At 44.9% G+C, this 20,659-nt stretch overlaps 1 pseudogene; it reads right to left on the reverse strand.

The window, feature by feature from the left end:
• Positions 1–5,624: 5,624 nt before the first annotated feature.
• The window catches only part of LOC126513284 (RNA transcription, translation and transport factor protein-like), a 39,553-nt pseudogene continuing 24,518 nt past the window's right edge, over positions 5,625–20,659 (reverse strand).

The following is a 20,659-nucleotide window of genomic DNA, read 5'->3' on the forward strand; positions in this document are numbered from 1 at the left end:
TTTGCTTGTATGAAATAGGGTTTCTCTGTGGAACACTGGCTGTCCTAGAACTCACTGTGTAGAGCAGGTTGGCCTTGAACTCACAGACATCTATCTGCCTGCCTCTGCCTCTCAAATGCTGGAATTAAAGGCATGTACCACCACCACTCAGCGACATTCTGGTTTTGTTTCTGGTTGGGTTTTTTTTTTTTTTTTTTTTGAGTTTTTGTTGTTGCTTTTTAACAGGTTCACAGTGCTCAGCATGGATTTTGTCCTTGGAGCAGCTCTCAAATACAATCAAAAAGCAGTTAGTGCACTCCTAACAGTGGTGCCACCAAATGGGCATGTCTTATGGGCTGGTCTTGTAGACTGTATGCGTCATTCCTGCTTAGATGACTGAGATGCCCTTTCTAGCCAGCTGGCCTACACTGCATCTCCAGGACTCTGGAAACTAGCTGTCAAGGAGAAAAGTCCTCGTTTTTTGATAAATTTACACTGAAGTATTTATTGAGAAATAGTAGTGTCAAGACTTTGCTTTTTCGGAGTCTAGTGGTAAAACAAAAGACCATAATTTGGTTATTGCTCTCAATTTGCTGTTCTCCGCTCGTGTGACTACTAGAAATTGCAGAGAATGAAGTAAACGAGGAATGAGGGTGTATTCCAATGGTTCGCTGTGTATCTAACACGCATGGAATCAATCCCTAGGACAAAGAACTACATACATCACAAGACATTAAAGATTGATAGCATTGGTTGCCCCCAAAAGAGGGAGCTGTGCACAGCACATTGAGATTCTTGCCTGTCTCCGTCCTTGTGTCTTCCGAATGCTAGCTTACTAAAACATATTGTCTACTGAAGAATACAATGAAAACTGCTGGCCTGCCCTGGCAAATGGGTGGGAGAGAAGCATGCACGGAAAATGAGTCTCAGGACAAACTGCCAATTACCTACTCCGGAGTCTCCTTATTCTGGTTTCTGGCCGGTTGTCTCACAACACGTCATTCTGAGGCAATCTTGATTCAGCAGCATGTAAGCCCGGGCTAGAATGACTCAGAGAGCAGCTCCTTTGGGCAGTAGAACAGATATCATTGAGGAGCGAAGTTTTCCGTGCAAGTTTCAACAGATTGGTTCAAAAACAATGCCTGCATTGCAAGAAACAGTAAACCACAGCCAACGTCTGAGGCTAGTGGTTCATTTCCTGACTGAATCCATGGCTTGACCTCCTGGTCCTCTTGGTAGCTATGTTAGATCTCATTATATTGCTGCTGAAATATATTATGAGAGTTATCTTTTTGGGCAAAGTGAACACATATAGTTTTATATAAATGAAAGATATACATTGAACTAAAGTCTAGATCCTCTTGCTTTACATTACAATCTTTATACCTAGACCTGGAATTGAATCCCTATGTGTGTGCACATGTATGTAAGTGTGCACCATAGCACATGTGGAGGTCTGGGGACAACTTGCAGGAGTCACATCTCTTCTTCCACCATGCACGTGCTGGGGGTCACACAAGTCTGCAGGCTTGGTGGCAGGCACCTTTCTCCCTGAACCATCTCCTTGACCCCTGCAATTGTTATATGGCAGAATAATAAGATCACCTGAATTTCCAGGCCTGGAGAGATGGCTCAGTGAGTGAAGCGCTTGTTGAACAAGCCTGATGTCCTGAGGACTATCTCCAGAGCCCACTTAAAGGGGACAGGAGAGAGTTAACGTCTAAACCTTGTCCTCTGACTTGCACGTATGCACCATGGCACACATGCATCCTACATTCACACGCATACACATGATAAAGATACATACACACAACAATAAAAACAACTTTAAAAAAGCAAACCCATTTTCTATTGTAGTGTGTCCTATTTAAAAATAAAAGAAGTGGATAAAAGAGTTAGCATGTCTTTTCTGCCTTGTGAAGGCAGAGCTAGAAGGTTCCATCTACAACCAGAAGACAAGCCAGTACTGAATGATGAACATGCCAGGGTCTTGCGCACAAACTTCTCAGCTCACAGTCTTATGAGAAATACATTCTTATTACTCATAAATTACCCAATCTCCGGTATTTTGTTAAAAGAACCTGAGCAGGATGAAACACAATTTAATATCTGTGCTCCCTTGTCTTCACTAAGATAATCCTAATATAATGTGTGACAGCAACATGGTTAGTTAAAATAATATGCATTAAAACGTCCTTGCTAATGACATCAAATGGAAGCCAAAGTTCCTAGAAAACAAAAGTCTTGTAAAGTTTTTCAAAAGAAACCAGAAACAGAACAGGAGACAACTACACAGAGAGAAAATGTTCACAAAAGACATTGCTGATCAAAGTCGGTTGCCCAAAGTAGTCAAAAAAAATTTTTTTAATCCAATAGTAAGAAAAGACAACCTGACCTGAAAATGGGAAAAGTGGGCAAACAGGTTAACAGTCACCGCACTAAAGAGGACGCGCGAATGACAGACAAACACTTGAAGGTGTTTGACGCCGAATTCAGTCAGGAGAGCTGTAAATACAAACAACAGGTAACTTACCTCCCCAAACTCTACCACCACCAAATGTTGATGGAGACAGGAACAGGGCATATCATCCGGTGCTGGGGACAGCACAAACACTCTGTGGAAGGCACGCAGACAGCTCTTACAAAACCAAACACACTCTTGCTACGCCATCTACTAAGGTGCTCCTTGATATTTTACTCAAATCATTTGAAAACTTAACGTCTGCTCAAACCCTGAACACAGGTTTTTTTTTTTTTTTCAGAAATTGTTCAAACATGGAAGCAATCGTAACATCCAACTGACTTACAGCAACACAAGCACGTTCATTCCTGCAAGGCACAGTGTTAGGTGACATACAGTTCCAACTCTGGAGAAGGGAGAGAAAGGATCAGTGATTGCAAGAACCAGAAGTGAAGGTAGAGATGGTTACGTGAAACACAAATCTGGAGGCCAAGGAGACCGTCTAACATGACAGTGATGGACACAGGTCAATGCATGTTCATCAAAGCCCATAAAGGTGCAACATTGAATGTGAACTGTGGGTTGTGGGTGATGGGGTGTGCAGTGTGACCCTATTACTGTGATCTTAGGAGAGAAGAGTCTGGGGCATCAGGGCAAGGGCTATAAGGGAAATCAATACTTTCTGTTTAATTCTGTGGTGGCTTTGAGGCTGGGCATGGTAACGCACACCTTTCTTCCTGGGACTAGGGAAGCAGAGACAGGTGGATCTCTGAGGGTTTAAGTTCAGCCTGGTCTACAGAGTGAGTTCTAAGACAGTAAGGGCTACACAGAGAGACCTCATATCTTACGGTTTCTATTGCTGTGAAGAGACACCATGACCATGGCAAGTCTTATAAAGAAAAAACATTTAATTGATGACTTACAATTTCAGCGGTTCCGTCCATTATCATCATGGTGGGACATGGTGGCGTGCAGGCAGACGTGGTACTGGAGAAGGTGCTGAGAGTTCTACATCTTGACCAGCAGGCAACAGGATGTGGGCACGACTTGGGCATTTATGAAACCTCAAAACCCACCCCCACAGTGACACACTTTCTCCAACAGAGCCACTATTGCAACAAAGTCACACCACCTAATAGTGCCACTCCCTATGAGCTTATGGGGGCCATCTTTATTCAAACTACCACACTCTGTCTTGAGAAATGAAGACAAAAATCTGAACCAGTGAGAGGACTCGGTAGGCAAAGGTGTTTCTCGCCAAGCCTGAGCACTCGAGCTCAAACCCTAGTACCCACAAAGTAGGAAGACAGAACCAGCTCCAAGTTGTCCTCTGACCTTACAGGCAGCATGGCACAAGGGCACCCAACCTCTCCCATCCCCACCACTCATACATAATAAATGTAATTTAAATTTTTAAGGTAAAGTAAGATCTATTAAAGAAAGAAAACACAGTAATATTAAGGCAAAATATTCTCTTTAAACCCAGTGCAAAGCTAGGTGGTGGTTGTGCACACCTTTAATCCCAGCAGTCGGGAGGCAGAGGCAGGCGGATCTCTGTGAGTTCGAGTCCAGCCTGGTCTATAAAAGCTAGTTCCAGGACAGGTACCAAAGCTACAGAGAAACCTTGTCTCGAAAAAAATAAAAAATAAAACACAAATAAAAATAATCCCAGTGCAAGCTTTCAGTGGCAAAGCAAGAGTGTGGCTTCTTCTTACAGGCGCCTGCTTCCAGACCTTCTGCACTGCCACCTAAAACCGAGGCAGATTCCAAGGCAAAGAGTGTGGTCAAGCGGGAAAGAGACACTGAGAGTCTTTGTGTCAGTTTCCTGCAGATGTGAGAACATTCCAGAACCCAAATGGCTTAAAGCAGCAGAAATGTAGGCCCTCAGGTCTCAGGGTCTTCCTTGCCCCCTGCTGTGGTTTGAATGGGAATGCCCCCCCATGGGCTCATATGTTTGAGTGCTTGGTTCCCAGTTGGTGGAACTGCTTGGGAAGGATTAGGAGGTGTGGCCTTGTTGGAAGAAATGGGCGTAGGTAGGAGTGAACTTTGAGATTTCAAAAAACTCAAGTAATTTCCAGTTAGTTCTCTAACTTGAGGTTTGGAGACCTGAGCTCCCAGCTGCCACTCAAGTGTCTGCCACCACGCCTTCACTCAGCTGCCATAAGCTCCCAATTCTCTGGAGCCATAAGTCCAGTCAAAAGCTTTCTTTATGACTTGCAGTGGTCATAGTGTCTTCGTAGAGATAGGAAAGTAACGGAGAGACTCTCAGAGACAGTCTCAGGTGTTCTGTTGTGATGCGGCCTCTGCCTCCATGCTCAGACAGCTTCTTCATCACCACTTCTAATTTTCATCTTAAAACACATCGCCCATGGGTAAGGAGGTGGCCCAGATCTGGACTGCTGGCCTAGCATCTTCAAGGCCCTGGGTTTGATCTCTAATACTACATGAATCAGGTGTATTGATAGTGAGAATTTAATCCAACACTTGGGAGGTAGAGACAGAAGACTCGGGAGTTCAAAGTCATTCGTGGCTACACAGTAAATTCAAGACCAGCTTAGGGTACACGTTACCCTGCTCAAAACCAAAGATACACTGGATTCAGGTCCACCTTTCTGACCTTACCCTAGGTAGCTTACATCTGATAGTACCGTATTTTCAAAGAAATGTCATATTCATACAGACACAAGATTAACTTTGGTTTATAGTGTGTGTGTGTGTGTGTGTGTGTGAAAGAGAGAGAGAGAAAAGGGGGGAGGGAGAGAGATATATATGTGTATAGTGTGTTCGTGTGTGTGAGAGAGAGAGATGGGGGAGAGAAATAAACACGTGTGTAGTGTAGGGGGTGGGCACAGTGCCGTGTTATACATGTGGAAGTCGGAGGGCAGCTTACCAGTCTTTGCCTGCAGCTTGTTGCTGCTGTGAGAACCAGGCTGGCCCGGGGATTCCCCGCTCTCTCCCTCCCTTTCAGACACACTGGGATTACACATGCCATCAGATCCAATTTCTTGTGGCTTCTGAGGATGCAAAGTTGCTTTTTTTTTTCTTCCCTAACCTTCCCCAACTTAATTTTTTTAAAAAATGCAGTGGTAGAAGTTTCTAGAACATGGTCAGTCTCCTGGGATTCTTCCCTTTTGTGTGGCATTTGATTTTCAGACACATGTCGGTGTACACAGTTTCCATCTCACTAAGCAGGCAAGAAGCTGCGTTCCTGATTTTCTAGCCTTCCCACTTTTCCCAGTCTGTGGTCTGTCTTTGGATCAGCCATGACTGCCTGACCGGCCACTATGGCTTCGTTAATTTTCGTCTGTAGCCCTCTGAGCTCTACGTGCCGCACGGCAGGATCTGAGCAGCTTCGCTAAGAAATGAATCTCTTGTGTCAAGGCCAAGAATATGTTTGTCTAAAGCAGCAGGTAAATCCAAATTTGTTGGATTTGCTTTAGCAACTGCATCCTGTGTTAGATGCTTCTGAACCAAAATACGAATTGCCCTACACATTACCAAGCAATCACAATGATGCCGAATCTGAAGGAGGCTAGCCAGAGCTATCGCACCAACCTTAAAATCGGGATTATTTATGTCAGTATTTTTTCTGTTACCAGTTACTAAGTCCTTGTATTTTTCAGTATTATCCCATATTCGAGTCTAACAGCCAAACCAAGAAGCCAGTCACTGCTTCTTGCTGCTCCTGAATCTCAAAAGGACAGTTAACGTTTCTGAACTTCTCTGAAGAACTGGGCCACTCAGAACTGGTGTGGAGGTTTCTCAGTTACCTCTGTCTTCAGTTCTGCAGTGTCTGATTTTCTGGTCTTCAAGTCAAACAACAAAGTTTCTAAATTTCTCTTCCGTTTTTGTAGTTGAAGCCTGTGAGACTGTGGTAGTCCAGGGCCATGCGCTTGCATTGGAATATGGTCCCCGCTGCTCACACTGGCTGTTGGGCCTCCACTGAACAGGAGAAGTGAGGTGAGGTGGGCCAAAGTTTTTTTTTTAAGAGGTCATAGTTCAACTTGAAAAAGTTCGTAGTGACATTCCGAGCTGCTTAGCACAGTTGAAATTTACGTCTCTGAATTTAGACAGGAGAAAACAAAGCCCCCGATTTGTTTAAGCCTTTATTCACAGTGCGGAGTTCATTTCCTTTGCTGAAGCTGTCATTTTTATGAGTGGACTCTGAGAATTAGGAGGCAGTCAGCCACATGGAGCCATCTAGTCAGAGGACAGCCTGTTACTTCTAAAGGACAGAGACCATTATTCTTTTATTTGGGAGTGGCAGAGGCGGGTGGGGACTTCTGCGCAGCTACGACTTTTCTAGTTATAATTTAAAGATCAAAACTGTTTTCAAACTAACGCTTGCCAGAATCTGAAAAGGTCAGTGGCCATGTATGCAGCAGCCAAACGCAGGCCCTTCTCCTTCCTTAGACTCCTAGCCATCTCAGATATATCTCCATTAGTCACCAGCATACCTCAGCGAACAAGCCTACAAACGGGGCCATTGTGCTTTATTACCAGAAGTGCAGTGTGCTTGTCCAACACAATCATGTTCAGTTTTATGGTGCTATCTCTCTGCCAGGTGTGGAGCTGGGATGCAGGGGCAGCAGCCAAGGCTGAGATGTGTCTGAAGCTTGAGGGCGGTGTTAGGCGTCCACAGACTGTGTTTGTGGCACTCCTGACGGGCAATTAACTGCGCGATTCATTCAGCTGATGACGGGCTCCAGCAGCCAGGACCCGGCACTGTGCCCTCACCTCTGCTGGTCCCCGAGCCCTGGAGGGTGCCCTTCCCGCGTGCTGTGACTGTAAGGGCTGTCGCCAGAAAAATGAGGACTGAGTGTTAAGTCCACAGTTTCCGTCTTTCCTTCCTTTCTCCCCAAAATATTTATTCAGTGCCTGTCTTATGCCAGGCTCAATGAAGATGCTGGAAACCAAATAAATAAGGCTCTATCCCTACCTCTAATCTGAAAAGAGAAAATTTAAAAGGGAATAACTGCTGAGATTCACTTAGAGAAGGAGCAACCGAATAAAGTCATGTACGTACCAATGACATCAGAACTGAAGTGAGGGCCAGCAAGATGGCTCAGTGGGTAAGGGCAATGAAGCCTGGTGACCTGAGTTTGATCCTTAGAACCAAGGTGGAATGGGAGAACCGACATCTACAAGATGTTTTCTGCCCTCCACACATATACACACACTAAATAAATAAACAAATATAAATAAATGGCAGCAAAATTGTCTGAGAACAATAGGGCCTAATGGGAGAGAGAGACAAGAAGCAGGGAAGTGGGTGAGGCCAGTGTGCTTGAAGCTCTTCAAACAGTGTATAGAAAAGGCCTCATGCAAGCCGGTATAATTAAAATAGCACTGGAGAGAATGGGCCATCGGGACAGCACACAGGCAGAGACGGGTCCTGCTGACAGAGGTACTGAGCGTAAGATCTGGGGTCTTTACACTAGGAACAGACAGGTGGCCGTGTGCAGAGCTCTGCAAGCAGATGCAGGACATATGTGGGGACCTGTATAGAGCTGGATGTGGTAGGGAATGTCAACAAAATGAGTGACATCTGGTCCCGTTACGAAGGTGTTGGAAGATGACTGAGGTTGGAGTCAGACACCTCTATTGCCAGATGTATCTGGAAAACTATCTCAGCAAAAGCACGCCTAGAAGATAAGAACAGACCAAGTGGGCTGACAAGATGGCTCGAGGGGCTTGCCTTTAGAGCTTGTCACAAAGCCTGACTGAGTTTGATCCCCAGAACCAACATAATAAAATGGGAGAACAGACATCTGCAAGATGTCCTCTGCCCATCCCACAGGCTATGCAAACAGGTGAGCGCACGCCCACATACACACACACATACACAGTGTTAAAAACCAGACAAACAAGGAATCTGCTGAGGTACTAACCGTAAGAAAGAGGGTGGTATGGACGGAGGCCATGATTCATTCTACAATGCCGAAACTGCCCTGGATAACCTTGACCAGTGCTGCAAGAAGCAAGCTGCCGATCTTGAGTGAGCTGTCCTACTTCTCACGGTTTATACCCAACACAAACATGGGGGAATCGACAGACAGAGCAGACATGATGAACTCTTTTGGCTCCACTCCATGGTGGTGAAGACACCAGTAGACCCCACAATGTACTTGGCACCAGCACTGCCCTATTTGATGTCATCGGGGTCTCACTACTGGAAGATGGTGACAGGCTTCCCACTGAAGACGAGTTTTCAGTTCTCAGCCTTGACTGTGCCGTTGAACCTGCTGTGGGTAGAGTCAGACTGTAGCACATAGGCCATGTGGTTGAGATCAATGATGGAAACAGTATCCACTTTGCGAGGGTTGAAGGGAGCCCTGGTAACCAGGTGCCAAATATGGACAAATTCATTTCCTCCAGCCTTGGCCAACATGTCTCAAGGATAAGGCCGGCCCTGTGTGAGAAGATACAGCTGTCTCTGAAACAGGGAGGAGCAGAGAGTCGCTTTAAAATGTTTCAATGTGAAAAGCAGATTTACTTTAGAAATTGGATATTGATGGAAACAAATCCAAAAAAAATGTGTGGGAAATAAGTCAATAACCAATAGTTCTCAATTCTCTTTTTCTCAAATTCCTTGAGACTCTCACCATTTCCTATGCCTCAATTCCAGACATTAATGAATATAACCCTCCTTTTTATAGAAAATGGGGGAGGAGTCCAAAGGAATGTCAGGGGGAGTGGAGCCCACTTGGAGTCTCCAAGTGGAACCTGCTGTGTATTAAGATAAGCAATGCTATCATGCTAAAAGGCAATAAAAGGAAAGCAGCTATGTCTAAGCAAAGGCTCTTCACTATGGAGCTGTGTGGGATCAATGAGACAGCACCACACATTACCAAGTGTAGCTCTCAGTGACTGTAGGTACAGCCTCAGAGACTACCAGCCAAACCCGTTCCTTGTTTTGATCTATATACAAGGCTCCCAACTAGGTTGCATTTCCCTGCCTTCTTTGCAGTGAGGTATAACAAGATGGCAACAGACACCAAAAGCACATGAGTCCAAACAATGAGTGACCAGGTTGATTCTCCCACACTGTCCCCTTTCTTTGAACTGAAAACGCAGTTAATTTAAATAATTATAAATGTGAAAGATAACTGCAATAGCGGCATAGTTATGGAAAACAAGATTGCATTCTTTTGGGGCAAAGGTGGGCCTGTTGTAACAGAAGCAGTATAAACTTGCCCATTAGTCCAGGACAAGTAGATCAGCAACTCTGCTCTATGGGGCTACACAGGGCCCCAGGTATCCCCAAGACATTCCCAAAGGTAGGAACTTTAGCTGCGGACTGTACCTTCAGATTCCAAGCCAAAATAAGCCTCTCTCTCTCTCTCTCTCTCTCTCTCTCTCTCTCTCTCTCTCTCTCTCTGTTTTTGTTTGCCTAGACAGATAATTTCTCTGTGTATCTCTGGCTGTTCTGGAACTGACTCTGTAGACCAGACTGGCCTTGAACTCAGAGACCCACCTACTTCTGCCTCTGCTGGGATTAAAGGCACGCACCACCATTGCCCAGCCCCTATTTTTCTTATGCCAGGCATAAAACTAACCAATAAAAATTCATGACTAGCAAAAACAAGATCTACAGTGTATAAGTAGGTTTTATCTGAGCATCTTGGATGGGGAAATTAATTCAAACTTTTGAGGAACAGAGAGAGAGAAAAGAGATGAGAAAGAATCAACATGCACAGAATAAAAGCAGTGCTTACTTTATTCTTGTCTTTCCCATTTCTCAGCCTCTAGAAACAATGACTACTAAATGTCCTCAGCCGTGTTGAATTCCTGATTCCCAGTGGGGATGTTAGAAACTTTGCGGGGTCTACCTAGGAGAAGTAGGTCACTGGGCTAATACTCTTGGAAGTTAGATCTGTTCCCTATCCATCTCTCTGTTCACCATCACATAAACGGTGACAGGCACATGCAGCCACCATGGCTGTAATCACAGGCTATGAGCCTATAGCTTTTGGAAACATGCGCCTTGACCTTGGAAATCACTTTTGTCAAGCATTTTGTCACAGCGACCCATCTAACCAGCACAGGTATCCTTCCTCTGAGATGTTTCAGAAAACAAATATGTCTGCCTCTCATGAAAGTCTGAGTCAGCCCTTTGGCAGGGGCTTCTGAGTCCCTTGCTCCTAAGCCTTGCCTTCTGTTCAGTGGTGAAACCTTACCCCAGTGCTGACAGGATGACCTAGGATCCCTTCCTTAAAATATCATAATGGTCTCCATGGAAGGATGAAAGATCCTTTTGTTTCTTTTCTCCTTAATACAAAGAAAAACCCAGAGTTTGGGCTTAAGACACAACTTGGAGGTTATAAGCACCGACTGCTCTTCCGGCAGACCTGGGTTTGAGTCCCAGCACCCACACGGCAGCTCACAACTGTGTTTAGCCCCAGTTCCAGGGAATACAAATATTGTAACATAGAAATGGTTCTTTCAAAGATGGAAAAACCATCCATCATACTAAAAACAAGCATTTCCTAACTATGATGTTTCCTGTCAAAATTCCCCTACCCACAGATTATGCCCAAAAGTTTTCGGTGCCGTTTTCTACTTCCAGGCACTCTCCAGAAGTCGATCTGTACTTCAGTAATAAAGTCTTCCTCATCAAGCAAGTGAGCCATCCTCATCAAAGGCCAAAATTGGTTGTGCGAAGATGAAGAAGCAGCTTTGTTCCTTTTGGCAAGGTTGAACTGCAGGCCTCCTCTCGCAGTATCTGCTAGGGAGAGGGAGACTGGAGCATCCCAGTAGAGGAAGCACACAAACTAGTATGCCAGATGTGCCTACTGCTGCAATAGTGGCACAATGTTATGGGCATAACAAATCAATCACTTTCTTGTTGGATTAAAATGTACTCTACAAGACAGAGCTCATGCCTGGTACATTAACCGGGCCAAAACCTCACAACTGGGTAAGTCATAAACCCTGGGGGAGAAGTTAGTGCCACTATTTCACTAGATAGACATAATAATAAACTGCCCCCAAGCTCTGATAAGGACTTTATATTGGTAGATCAGCGCATCTCTCAACCTTCACTAGGACCTTCTTCTTGCAGTAGATGGTGATTAATGACAGAGGTCAATTGGTCAACATGTAGAAGATCAGAGACTATAGTGCTGAGCTCTAAATAGGACATTCATATCACAGCCCCACCTTCACAGCTCGGGGATTGTAGCACCCGGTTTTGGTGTTACACCCTCGGTACAGTTCGCGCGCAGCTGTACCGAATGCGAGTCCGGGCAAGGGCCTGGAGATTGAACACAAGACACAGAGACCAGGGTCATTCGATAGGAGATCAAGCGAATGCCGTTTATTCAGACTTGGGGAAGCCCTTTTCTACCTAACTGCAGCACAAAGATCTCACCACCCAGGGAGGTGGGAAATAAACACACAGGAAACTTAGTTAACAATGGAGAAGATTGCCTGCAACTAAATCACCAGGTGGGGCAGGGATAGCACGGAAACACACAGGAAGCTTAGTTAACAAATAACAAACTGTCCCCGCCAATGCACCCCAGGAATAAGGGAGACCAGGGCCCTACAGGGGATTATTATGGAAGAGGGATGGAAAGGTTGTAAGAGCCAGGGATAGTGGATGTCTGAAGCAAAACCATATCTGTCAGTCATGGTAGGGTCATGGCATGTGTGGACTCACCAACGTCACCGCATGCATAAGACCTGAGCAAAACTGAGACAATCAAAATCCCAGCATAGATGAGGGTGGAGCTCCTGAAGTCTCCTCCTGAGCTGAGGAACCATTGGCAACTGATGGCTGCTGAGGGAGGAAGAGTTCATTTCCCTCAGGGCTGCTGTCTCTGGGAAACTCATGCTCGTGTGGATGTTCCGATACCCCATACACAAGAGTCACTAAGTGGACTCCGAATTAAAAACAGAGCAAGAAGTTGGGGGGGGGGGGAATTGGTGGAAAATAGGAGAGGAACTAGAGGGGGAAATAGAGGTAGATTTTATCAAAACGTGTTATATGAATGCATGAAATTCTCAACAACAAAAGTAGCTAACTTTACAAATCAAATGTGTTTGTATGGTGCCTGATGGTCCCACTCTCTTCTCACTGTCTAAACCCACCACGGAGCTTTCTAGACTTACCAACAGGAATTCATCCAGGGTCAGAAACACAGAGACCAAGCCGGGCGATGGTGGCGCACACCTTTAATCCCAGCACTCGGGAGGCAGAGGCAGGTGGATCTCTGTGAGTTCGAGACCAGCTTGGTCTACAGAGCTAGTTCCAGGACAGGCTCCAAAGCCACAGAGAAACCCTGTCTCGAAAAACAAAACAAAACAAAACAAAAAAAAAAAGAAAAGAAAAAACACAGAGACCAACCTCGGGGCCACAGGGAGACCCACCTCAGGGCCACACGGAGACCTGTACCAGGGTCACACGGAGGCCTGCCTCAGGGCCACACAGAGACCTGCCTCAGGATTCTAAAAGTCTAGAACTGGCTGAAAGAAGACGCTTTCCTTATAGAGATGAAAAAATTATGGGCCAAAGAAAACTCCATTTTTCTCCATGAAGAACTAGATTTTCCGCACTGTGAAATCAAAACCAAATTCCTAAGAAAGCAGAAGTGAGTTTCAGGAAAGCCCACAGTGTGAAGCGCCAGGCTCCAGCCATGGAGGGACCGGACCACTTTGGTTCTAGAACATTACCCTTCAGTTCTCTAAGCTTTCCTACATTCTTTCAATCAAGCTCAAATTGGCTTAAACTCCATTGGAGTGAGTTTCTTCTCTTGTAAACAAAACGGCCTCGTATACACACGATACAGAATAAACCAGTTTCTCTGGGAAAGGCGACACACAGGACAAGCTTTTTTTTTTAATTAATACAAGAAAACCCCACATGTGTGATCTGGAAGTCCTTCTCTGGCAATAGAATTACCTCATGCATAGCCACATAGGACTTTAAGGAAGTGGGTTTCTGGTGTCCTAGCATGCCACAAAGCCAACACATTCATGCCCAGCAGCTGTTGAATAGAGCCTTATGGGAACCACAGACCTCCCTTTATGTCGAGCCACTTACATCTGTCACTTGACTTAGGACATAACTGTGACAATACCTATGAACGCAACCTCTGGTAGCCGTGGGCAAACCTGTGGCCCATGGAGCAAAATGATTACAGAGCAAACCAAGAAAGTGCACATCAAATCAAATCTTATCTAAGTGCTAAAATTAACAAAACTGTGGTAGTGATTGGGGTGTTACGGTTGGTGAGAAATCACATGAGCACGAAAGAAGCAACAACGCTGTCCAGACGGTCCCTGCCACCACTCAGGCCTGCCTCCCACAAGGGCCTGGGGAACCTCGGAACACAGGCCCTCCAGCTTGCTGCTTCCCATACTTCCCTCCAAGGGTGCTGGAGAAGGGCTGCAACCTGCTGCACTGTTCTCAGGGCCCATGAAGAGCTACTTCAGACCTGCGCAAAGTCAAAGCACGGAGAAATTCAGACTTGGGCGATGTAGCACGAATGATAAAAATCCAGAGACAGATACTGGGGTTCAAGCTGAAGACCAGAAAAGCAAATCAGCCCAGCCGCTAGAGGTTGGACCTCAGATAAGACTGGGTGACTGCAGACAGAACCCTGAGCCTCTGCCTCCTGCCATTTTAAATCCCCCTTTAGTGCTGGGATTAAAGGTGTGTGACACCACTGCCTGGCCTCTAGTGGCCCAGTTTTACCCTCTGATCTTCAGACAAACTTTATTTATTAAAACATAAATAAAACATCACTCTATTGGGTGAAGTCCTGACAAAAAGCTGAACAACTTCCTGACATTGGGTACAAGGTCTTAGCTGTCATGGGGAAGAAGAGAAACCTCATGGGCCTATATTTTATACTGTGCAGCCACATTCATTTCAAAAGTGATAGGGGAAACACAAGAGGGCTTCCTCAACAATTCTTTTTCTCTCTCTCTTCCTCCTTTCCCTTTCCCTCCACCCCCATGTTCTTTCTCTCTGTGTTGGTATAAATGAATGTGTGTGCATATGAAGACCAGAAATTCATATCCAAAGTCAAGCATAGTAAGCATATGCCTTTAATTTCAGCACTCGAGAGATAGAACCAGGTGGGTCTCTGGGAATTTGAGACTAGCCTGATCTACATAGGGAGTATCAGACTGTCAGACTAGCCAGAGCTGCTTGGTGAGATTATGTTTTAGAAAAGGAGAGAGAGAGAGAGAAAAAGAGAGAGAGAGGGAGAGAGAGAGAGAGAGAGAGAGAGAGAGAGAGAGAGGAAGAAGAGAAGAGAAGAGAAGAGAAGAGAAGAGAAGAGAAGAGAAGAGAAGAGAAGAGAAGAGAAGAGGTTGACATCAGGTGTCTTTGCCAACTCATACTTTGAGAAAGGGTCTCACTGTGAAGCTTACCAATTCAGCTAGACTAGCTACCTGGGGGATCCTCCAGTCTCTGCCTCCCCAGTACTGGGGTTACAGGTGTGTACTGTTCCCGTGTCTCCAGCTTTTCTGTGTGGATGCTACAGATTAAACTTGGTCATCATGCTCGCATGGCGACACTACCAAGCGAGCCGTCTCCCTAGCCCCACTATGGTTCTCTGTCCCCCTCACCCATATCCTCAGAAGACATCTTCCACCATAGATAGCGGCTAATGTATGTTTCACTAGCATAAATGCTAGTTTCAGCTCTGGAGACTGTTCCTTCCCCATTAGTGTATACAATAAATTATGATAAAACTGGAATATGCTAAAAGAAAAATACCCTTTTTCTTTTACTAAATTTCATACGTTCTTACACTGGAGCAACAAAAGCTCTCAATGGACTTCACAGTTCCTAGCACAGTGCTGGGTGGAGTTCTTACCTGTAATACAGAGCCCTGGTGTGGTCCCCAGGGAAGAAAGAAAGGGGAAGAGGAACAAGTAGGAAAGGAAGGTGAAAGAGAAGAGGAAAGGAAGGAGAGGAGGGACGGAGTGGAAAGGGAGGACATCACTGCTCCACTTTGCCGGCAGAAGGTAATCTGCCAAGCTATGTTGCTACTACTGTGTACTTGGAACTGATTTTTAAGAACATTTAAGTTTTTAATAATGCAGGAGATGGGGAGATGGCTCATGTGCCAGCACTCAGGGGGAGAGACAGGCAGATCCCGGGAGCTCATGAGCTGGGTAGCCTAGCCATATGGGAAACTTAGGGTTCGGTGACAGACCAGGCTCGAACCCACAGAGATCTGCCTGACTCTGACTCCTGAGTGCTGGGAGAAGGTGGACAGTGACAGAGGAAGAGGTCCAAAGTCCCACTCTGGCCTCCATATGTGCACGCACCAGTGTTCTCAAATGTCTACACCACAAAGAGCACAGACGGACACAGGCAACGGAACATTTAAGTTCTTGATAATATATAACAAATTAATTGAACCTCAAATTAAATTTTGAAAGATACTTTGGCAAGAATGGAAAGGAAGCTGACGTCCTTTCTGTGAGAGAACATGCAGCAGAATTTAAGGATCTAAATGACATCAGGAAATAGCTGGTCTCTAGATAAATGTGCTTGTCCTTTAACGTGATTAATAGCTACATCATTCTGGGCTTTGAAATGAAATGGTTTCCCGGTGTTGTAAGATAATGCCTGTTAAATAAATTGCTTATTTTTTTGTTTCACCCTTTTATTTCCAGTGATGAAGGGAGCAGATGCAGCCTGCTCCTCCTCTGGGGAGGGCAAGTCAGTGGTCCATGGGTTGGAATTCTTCCTTTTATGCTTAGAATAACAATCAAACACTGGGGCCTGGACGGTTAGTGTTTAAAATTTGTTTATTTGTTTGTTTTTCAATCTGTGTGTGCGTGCACGCGCACGCACAAGCCATGATGTGCTATGTGGCGGTCAGAGGACAATGTGGGATTCAGCAGCTCAGGGGGTTCTGAAGTTCACACCCAGGTTATAAGGTTTGGTGGTAAGTCTTTCCCTGCTGAGCCATCTTTCCTGCGCTGAAGGGTGAGTGTTTTCACGTTATCGCCGAAGATTTAGCTCCCTACAGCCAGTAGAATGAGGGATGGGTGGGAAGTCACCTTTCTTCCACAGAGCAGTGGACATGACGTCGGTTCCACAAACATCGGCAGCTGGTCCATTCCTCCCGTGCTCACCTGTGTCTGGCCCCTAGCTCCTCTGCCCCAGAACATGCTGGAACTCACTCATAGGTTCACACAAGTTCCACTGTGCTGCAGCCCCGATAACCTCGCAGGGGCTCTTTGCACGCACGGCACATGCACCCCGGTGTTTGAGCTTTAATCCTGGGCTTCTTGGCCAGGACAGTCTGCCCTCCATTTCGCCCTTGGATGATTCATCGCTTCATCTACCCGGAAGGCTGTCTCGGAACATCTGTTTCACGTGGCACCCTGCCAGTCTTCATTCCTCTTCCCGGTTTCATCTCTCCCTGGAACTCATTGTTACATGATGTTATATTACACACTCACTTTCTGTCTCTCTACTGGGAAGTACCTAAGGGCAAGGACTTTGCTCAGTTCACCGCGCAGTCTCCTGAGTCTAGGAAAGCGGGGCTCACAGAGTCTATCGCAATGAGTTCATACACAAGGGAAGGGTGGGTGGGCGAGGGAGTGAGCGATAGAAAGAATGCAGTACGGAAGAGACTGCACCGTTTGGCCGTGTGGAGCATGGACCAGAGTTTTAAAGAGACTGAGTTTTTATTTATGTGTATGAGTGTCTTGCTTACTTACACACACACACACACACATTCACCTCGTGTGTGCAGTGCCTATGGGTTCAGACAGCACTGGATTCCCTAGAACTGGAGCCACAGGGAGTTGAAGGCTGCCATGCGGCTGCTCTTGCAGAACCAGTGTTCTTTTGTTATTGTTGTTTTGTTTGCTTATAGAGACAGGGTTTCTTTGTGTAGCCTTGACTGTCCTGAAACTAGCTCTGTAGATCAGGCTGGCCTTGAACTCACGGAGATCCACCTGTCTCTACCTCAGCAGGCCGTGTTCTTGATCCCGGAGTCATCTCTCTAACCCCAAGCATGAACTTTGGAGGTAACGGGATTTTCTATCTGTAAACTCTCTAAACTTCATTGGCTCATGGGATTACTGTACAGCTTAAATGAAGAGCTCTGCGGAACAGAATAACCACTGTTTTCCCATTGCTCCAGCCCTCCTATTTGAATAGATAGGAAACAAAAGGTAAACTGAGGCAGAGACACTATACACAGCAGCATATCCAATCTTACCGTTTCCTGGTAGAGAAAAGTAAAACCTTTCATACCTGTATAAAGCTATGCTTAGCAAGTATTGAAACTCTTTAATAGACGCATGGACTTTGACCCAGTTTTATATCTGCAATTTAATCTCAAGAAAAAATAATCTATGGGAGCAAAGGTTTAGTTATACATATTTTTTCATAGCCTTATTAATAATGGCAAGAACTAGAAGCACATGCAGTGCTTGACAGGGAACTGATTTAATGAGTTACAGTATGCCCATGTTATGTAATATTGCATGGCAACCTAGAAGGAAATTTTAGAATATTTAATAATGTGAGAAAATGACTACATGTATTCTGTTTAAAAGGACCAATGTGGCCAGTAAGCTAGCTAGCTCAGTAAGTAAGGGGGCTTGCCACCAAGCCTGAATGGAGTCCCACAAATTGTCCTCTGACTTCTGCCATGTTCCATGTCATACACACACCCCCACACACAAACACAGACACAAACAGAAAATAAATATAAAATATTAACCGATGCCAAAGCATCTGTTTGACCAAACTCATGGCAAAGCAATTGTATTTTCTGTATTTTTCAATAAGTAAACATTCTTTTCACAGCTGATGTATTTATTTAGGTTTTATTCAATCATGTTTGTGGCTCTGGGGATTGAACCCAGAACCTTGTGCCTGCTAGGCTAGGCTAGCCTACAGCTGATGTTTTCAATTTTAGGAAAAACAGCTTGCTGACATCTTTATGAGAAAATGCTACTACACTTTGTGTGTTTGGGTGGATGAGATGATCCTAAATTTGAAGACGTGTCCCTGGTCCTTGCAGGGTGCATCGCTTATCTTCTTTGCCAGGTGTCATGGCTTTTTAAATCTATCTATCATCTATCTATCATCTATGTCTCATCTATCTATCATCTATCTATCATCTATGTATCATCTATCTATCATCTATCATCTATCTATCTATCATCTACCATCTATCATCTATCTATCATCTATCTATCTTATCTATCATCTATCTATCTATCATCTATCATCTATCCACTCTCTATTATCTATCTATCATCTATCTATCTATCATCTATCTATCTATCATCTATCTATCTATCATCTATCTATCTATCTATCTATCTATCTATCTATCATCTATCCATCTATTATCTATCTATCATCTATCAATCTATCTATCTATCATCTATCCATCTATCCATCTATCCAATTATCTATCTATCTATCTATCTATCTATCTATCAATCCATCTATTTTATTCAAGGCAGGGTCTCACTGTGCAGTCTTGCCTGTCCTGGAACTCACTATGCAGATTTGACTGACCTCAAACTCACAGAGATCCTCCTCCTCTACCTCCGAAGTGCTGAGATTAAAGGCCTGCGTCACTGTGCCTCCTTAATGCCATGGTTTTAAGTGAGCAATCCCCCTCAAGGCCTTGGCCCACGGCAGATCCCAGAGCCCCCCAGCTTCATGACTGTGTGTGTCTGAGCCTCCACATTACTCTGTATTAGCACATTTAACTCATGACCTTAGCTGGGTTGCATTTTTAAAAGTCAAATCGACTTAGAGCATTGTTCATTAGATTTAAGTACCAGATGATTCATCATTTACGGTAAATCTATCAGATGGATTACTCTGTAAGATTCACCATTGTCAGCGTGGCGGGCCTGCCTGGAAATCAAGGAGGAGAGGAGAAATTAGAGGAGAGAGATTCCTGTCTTAAACAGCTATGGTGAGCATCTGAGCCTCAGTCCAAGAGGACGAAGGCATCTGCCACATGTCTAAGACGGTCCCCTCTAATAATAGCCCAGGATCTCCTGGTGAAGGGAGGAAGAGAAAGGCTCGCATGTTAAAATACTTTAAGGAGTGCTTCCTACCCTTTAAAAAGATACAAGCTCACCACGTAGCTTGGCTGCATACAGGATCCATGTAACTAACAGTCGTGGTCTCTGCTGGTTAAATATAGCTTCAAACCAACAGCATGTTCGGCTGGGGGCCCCGGCTCACCAGATGTTGTTCCACTAATAGAGAGTGAGCTCATCCCTGGTGTGGACGGTTATTCATTTGGGAGAGAATAATGAAAGTGAGACAATCATTACGTCACCTCTTCCTGTACATTACCCTCCCCTAGAGCTAACAAGGAAACATGCTGCCGAGCTAGATGGAAGCTAAGTCATGTTCTTGCTCTTGTGGGTCTATGAAAAGTGAATCACGGGATCTCCCTTGCCCAAATGAAGCTTTAATACACTGTTGAGCATCTACATTCGGAGAGCTGGGTTTGAGGAGGGTTGCCATCTCTGGCTGGAGCACTTTGGTGTGAGCTCTTGCCCCCAGCAGCATTGTCCTTCCTTCCCTTCCCTGCTGTATTTATCTCATCGTCTTCAGATGCTCACTGGGGAGGCAGAGATGTTTCCAGAAGCATAAAAACTTCTGAATAATGGAGTAAATTTTTAAAACAATGCTTATGAGATCATGTCTTTTTTCATTTGAATGACTCATCTGGGCTACCTATCAAGCCACAAGTTCAAGCCAGGATAAAATTAATTTATAGATAAATAATGTAAAGGGGAGCTAGATGTTATAGTACATTATACATTTATCACATATACAAGAAAATACACATTACAGTATGTAATAATATTTATACACAAATGTATGCATTTTTATCAAACCTAAAGCAGAGGCTAGAGGGCTGGCTCAGCATTAAGTGTGTTTATTACTCCAGAGATCATATCCCAACACCCACGCTGGGTGGTTACAATGACCTGTTGACTCCAGCTCCAGGGGATCTGATGCCCTCTTGTGGATTCTAAAGATACTGCATTCCTGTGCAGAAATGTATGACCCTGTTCTCTCTCTCTCTCTCTCTCTCTCTCTCTCTCTCTCTCTCTCTCTCTCTCGCACGCACACACACACACGCACGCACACACGCAACTTTTGTGTAAGAATTCGGAATTATCCTTAGAAATCTCACAGTTATTAATCAATATCCTCAACTCCGACTGAAATTTGTTTCAACTCCC

This window comes from Alexandromys fortis, unplaced genomic scaffold (genome assembly GCF_014885135.2).
Source record: "Alexandromys fortis isolate MF-2015 unplaced genomic scaffold, M_Fortis_MF-2015_v1.1 scaffold_127, whole genome shotgun sequence".
Classification (NCBI taxonomy): Eukaryota; Metazoa; Chordata; class Mammalia; order Rodentia; family Cricetidae; genus Alexandromys; species Alexandromys fortis.